The following is a 6,029-nucleotide window of genomic DNA, read 5'->3' as shown; positions in this document are numbered from 1 at the left end:
CAAAGCTAGCAATTATTCGCTGAGATCAAAGATTTACTAGCATGTGTTGGGTCCTCATTTTCCTTGAAAAACACTCTTATTGGGCCAGCTGAGGCAATCTGRTCAAGAACATTGTCATTTTCTTTGCTGCTTCCTACCAACATTCCAGATTCCTTTATTCAAACATACTCAAACTTATGAATGTACCAAATTCTTTTCCGTCATAACTCAGCTTCACTGTCTCCAGCCAATATCAGATTTTGTCTCTACTTTAAAAGAATGTGGTTCAGACAAAGCAGAAGGTGTTTGGCATGATAGTTACTTTCCATAACTGTATGAAAGAGATGCCAAGCTGCCAGAACCTCATACTCTCCAATGTTATATTTTCTGTGAAGCTCATTTTCCTTTAAATAATGACAACAAATGAAATTTAAATAAACCTGTCTGCTCCCACTTAACACTTTAGTAAGTAAATCCAATATTACTTTGCATATTTCCAAGCAAGGATTGTCAGGGTAGGGTTTGGGTGGGCTTTTTTTTTTCAGGAGAAAGAAAAAAAATGCTTTGTACAGATAATAGAATACTGGTGTGTTAAAATGCGGTTTTGTTTGATTTYGAGATTCAGAAAGGTGTTTTTCCACTGACTGGAAATGCAAATGGTGAGCAAGCACCATGTATTCCAACCTTGTTGTTGGAAAGAACTTGCACTGCCCTGTGAGCAATAAGAGACAGTGACACGCATTTACAACCGAGGATGAGCCAGCCCTGATTGCCAGTCATGCCATGCCTATGAGAATTCAGCCCCTCTGGATACCTTGAGGCTTTGAAACTCAGATCAGGATGACCTTACCACATGGAATGTGGTATTACTTGACACCATATTGGCCATGAAATGTAATGATAATTAAAGGTTTGTGAGGGTACTCAGATTAATGTGATGCTATTTTGCTAAAAATAAAAGAAATTGAAAAGTCTATATGAAAATTCATGGCTCTGAAGATAAACCTTTATCTCTCCTAGACTACCTCTATCTAAATGTTTCACCTACTGGGCTTCAGTGCTATTCATACATAACAGGATATTCTGGGTTAATTCCAGCCCTCAATGTGCCCTTTCCAACTACTATCAACCACCTCTGTGGAAAGGAAATTGTCCTTGAGACATGTTCATATCCACAGATGACAGGATATTGATTTTGCATAACTTAAACTGTTGGGTTTTCTAATGCAAYTCATTTACAGAAATCATGGGAAAATTTACAGTATGTGTGGCACAAGTGATCTCTTTTCCTTTTTTTTCCCCTGTCCAACCTTTAWAAATTATGTACTGAGAACATCTCCACTGTCTTCTCCCTCCTTTGGAACCTTTCCTCTCTCAAAATTCAGGGACAAGCAACAGGGGTAGCAAATTTCAGTGCCATGAGCTTGAGGTTTCACCTGCATTCATATGGTTCCCTCAATATTATTTCAACCCAAAGGAAATGATTGGATTGTAGATATTAACACTTATACTTTAAAGGTGAGAAGTAAACTTTCAAACATATTTTCTAAAACACTCTAAAGAAAACAGCAGGCTTACATGTTTCCTTGGCAGGAAGAACACAGTTTTGATTTATGGATAAAGATTATTCAGTCATATGTATAGTTTATGTTTGTGCCCTTCCTTATAAATCCCTGCTCACTTATTCACGGGCCTATGTGCCATCACTGTACAACCTCATCAGTATCACTAACTCATAGATGTTCCCATTTACATGAGAGGAAGGGATASTTAAAAGTGCATTTTGGGATTCAGGAAACACAAAACCAGTTCCTGGCACAGACACAGACTTTCTTTGTAACCTTTGAAAGCCAGTTGTCTCTCTTATGTCCAATTCCTCACCTCGGGGAAAAATAAAGTGACCCAAACCCATCCTTTGTCTGTTTCTCGAGAAAGATAATTACTTGGGACAGGAAGTGTTCATGTGCAGGGTGCTTCATCAGCAGGGCATCAGTCTTCAGAATCATATTGCAGAAATGATTAGATACTAGAATATCTAATGCTTAGTCAGCCTGTGAATGGGCTGTGGCCATAAAGAAGATACCCTGGGCTCAGCAAAGGTACAAATAGCAATCAAACTAAGACAGAATAACTAAACCCAAACTATTCATGAGTGGCTTTCTCAAGGTGTCTGAACAGCCGTTTCTTCTCTGTCTCTGYCTCTGCCAACCATCATACCTAACAAATGGTTTTGTGCCTCCTCCACAAAGAGAAAGGTCTCTTTATGGTTTTCTGTGGCACATATTGCACATGCTGCTCTGAAATCTGCTGACACAAATCGACAAGTGGCACTCCAAATGAATAGATTATACAGACCTGAGTGATACATGCCTTACTTGTGTTTATTGCCATTTACATATCTGCTAAGTGCTCAGCAGAAGTGGCAGGACTTACTTCCCAAGGCTGTTTTCCAGGAAAGCAGTAGAATTCCCATGTTAATTCAAGCTTATGTGTACAAGACTACACAGGCTATCCTTTGTGAGACTGACTGTCCAGGAGAATAAAATCCAGAACAAAAGAACAAGAACTTTTCTTAGAAAACATGGTTGGAATCAATTTGCACTCTGTAGTAATACACTATTTTTCATTAAAGAGATACTTTTGCTAGAAATTCTGAAGTTTTAATAAAGACATTGTTCCTTGTCTGTTTTACAGAAGTTCCTTGAGATCCTGAGAGTCATCAGGGATATGTTATTCTGAGGATGAATAACCTAGCAAAAGCACAGCCTGTATCTTGAATGTTTAAATCAAAGTAAGACAAAGCTGTACCAAAGAAAACAGAAGGAATAAATACTTGACTTCAGGCAATATTGATTAAAAGTTCCATAATACTGATGAAAAAGCAATGCAATATCACCAAGTACTGTAATGCAATACTACCATGACACATTGCTAGAACTGGCAAGATTAGGAGAGTTTGAGGGGGCAAGCATTAAAAGCTGAACAATYCTTTCCACCTCAGCTCACCAGATCCTGCTGGACAGCAGAAGGAAAGACCAGTCTTGAAGACACAGCAATAGAGTTTGCACAACAAAATAGCATCACAGGAATGTCCATACCTCTGCATGGGTTCATAAGACCCTCTTCCAAACATACCTTGAATACAGCAATAGTCCTGCACTGGTTTCACATACAGAGCAGCTCTGCTCTGCTGCACCTCTTTGCTCTGAGATGGGACACAGAGAAGTAGGAGAAACCATCCATCTCCTATTCTCAAAGTGGAGTTTATAGGAGCCTGCAGGCAAGTGTCATTTCATCTCTGAGAAAAGCAGCAGAGGATAAAATGGATGGAGACAACAGCAGAGCATAGACAATGCAGCAGAGAGCCTGGCTGGTGTTAGGAGTGCGCATTGCAAAGCAGCAGCACTGAATGATGTTACAGTTGTCTGGTACCACACAGAACAGCACTATTACCTCAATACCTGCAGGCCAGCCACGATAAGATGAGACCTGCTAATACAAGAACAGTCAGCAGTTATACCTGGTAGCACAGACRAAGTGCATCATCAGCAAGTTTCAAGGTTTCGAGTGCAGGCTAGCTCAAGATTTACGGCATTTCTGGCTTTCAGATGGCATGGAAGTACCTTGAGAACAGCTTTTTTTGCTGTATTCAGCAATCTGTTTCCCATTCTGGCCACAGTCCAGAAATACACAAGAAAAAAAAAGTGGCAAAAAAGGATAGGCAGTAACTAAATATTTCAGAACCTTCCCAAAGATTCCATGTAAGCAAGGCTTTAGAAAAGGGCAAAAGGTCAGTGGAGAAGTGGGGTGAGCTTTTTCTTTCAAAAACAATTGGCCCTTTCMCTATCATTTTCAGTTAACCAAATTAAACAAGTACCTTCTTGTGCTTACACTTTGTGTGGCTTCTTTGTTTTATAAACTGTGATCCTTGTCCACAGCTTTCCCAGTGGCCATGTTCTCTTTCCTAAGTGGATTCTCTAGTGGATTCTGCTACTTGGCCCTGCTCTCACTGCAGATTTTCCTTTGGTGGCAGCACAAATCTGCTTGTCTTTCCTCTACTTACCTGCCTGTTTTCACAGAAACTGGACCACAGTGTCCTAGAGCCTTTACCACTGCACTGAATTTGCTTAAACTGGATGTTTAAATTGTTGCTAAAGAGRGTACAACAGTAAGGTAAACACAGACTGTGGGATTGTGGGAATTCAATTTCCTGAGGAAGCCTGGCCAAGAGTAACCACTAGCATTTCTTTGGAGCTCTTCCTGGTCCCGTATGAATATCAGTTACTGAGCCCTCAGAGCACYTCATTTGGGTAGGTTATGTACACATAATTTTCCCCCTGCAAAGGTGAATGAAGCAGCAAAGGGAATTAGCTCCCTAAGAATGCAGTGCATCTGTGGCAGGCAAGCATGGAGATTTCTTCAGATGTCTTTGGGGATGAAATCAGTGTCAGCCCCACTGACACCAAGGCAGGTCAGCACTTAGAAGGCTTTGCTGCACAGCGTCACATACATCTCCCCAGACACAGCCACCCTACCCCTCTACACAAAACCATTGTGCATAGAAGAATCACATCAGACTCAGTATGTACACAAAGCCCTCCAGCTCTGTGAGGCACAGTGATCCAGGAACACAAAGAAATGCAACTGAGCAGTGTCTAGATGAGGAGTCTGCTATGTTTGCAATGTGCGTACCAGTGGTCAAATTGCAGAAAGAAAATCTTTGTAAGCTGACATCCTGGACTTACTTATTAATATGGTCTAAATGACTAATTTATTACCACATACTTTTAGCCTTTCACAGAGCATCTATTTCATTATTTAAGATGTTTAATTATGCACCTGTGTAATTAGTATCTGAAGAAAATAGGTTTCTTTATTACCCTATGTCTTTAGTGAAGAGCAATAAATACTTATATTAACCAAAAACTCTTCTAATGCTGACAGCCTTGAAGTTGAAAATATTTAATACCCTTCATGCCATGTCAAGAGTTATATCAAACAAAATAAAGTAATGAAGCTGACCAGCAAAACCACCAAAATTAATGGAAGTTAGTTCATTTCGGATTTGTAATTGCTCCATTCAGGCCAGAAGACTGATTTCAATAGGAATTATTTTTATACAAGTGGAACAATTTTGTTCACCCACTGCTGGTGTGTCAGGTAAAATCAATATTTTCACACAAAGAATCTCCTCTCTAGGTCTGAGATTCTCTCTTTGGTGTGTTTTCTAAAACAGTTTTAGTGTAACACTGAGCTTAAAAAAGGAACAAAATGTTCCTGAACTGGAAAAATTCGGTTTCATCTTTAAAATGACAGATCAAATAGATTTTTCTTTTTTTTTTTTAATACAGCATTTTATCATATCTAAAAATAAAGGTTTGTGCTTTGTCTTGAATAAATGAGGCAAGCAACATGGGGCAGGATAGGGCTGTAAAYCACATCTGTGGCTTTTTGAAGCTCTTCATTAGAGAGAGCCACAGCACAATGCAGAGAGCCCTGTGTTGGTCAGAGCAGTCTCCTCAGACTGCTCTGTAAGGCATCACCTTTTGAGCCCTACAGGAAACAACAAGGTACAATCTCAACCCTGACACTAGGCCCTGCTCGTGACCTCAAAGACTTTCTTGTCTTCCTTTGAACTAGTAGTGCACGTGAAGGAATCAGGAATACTGAAGTGTCCCAAAGGAGAAAAAGGAAGTAGTAATTTAGGTTGGGAAAAACAAGTACAAAACAACCAGTCCTTTTTTGCTATTTTCATGTTCATGCCACAGGAGAACCACTGTATTTGCCTATATATATTCATATGATTGAGATTAATCCTGTCCTGAAAAGTTAGATCAGGTTTTTCAGCTGGCTAGATGTCAAGCTTTTCATCAGAATTTTTTTCACTCTGCTCAGATGTAGCTGTTGATCCTTTTGTGGATGAAAACAAATGCTGAGCTCACAGCCATCTCTACTGCACATGCTTTGAGGGACTACTGTTTATTTCCCACATCACACACGTCATTTTTGCCAGGTGCCTGAGCTGAAAACACTCATCTCCATTTTATTTC

The sequence above is a fragment of the Malurus melanocephalus genome, unplaced genomic scaffold (assembly GCF_030028575.1).
Source record: "Malurus melanocephalus ecotype Western Australia unplaced genomic scaffold, MMel_1.1 scaffold_63, whole genome shotgun sequence".
NCBI lineage: Eukaryota > Metazoa > Chordata > Aves > Passeriformes > Maluridae > Malurus > Malurus melanocephalus.
This window is presented reverse-complemented; position numbering follows the sequence as displayed.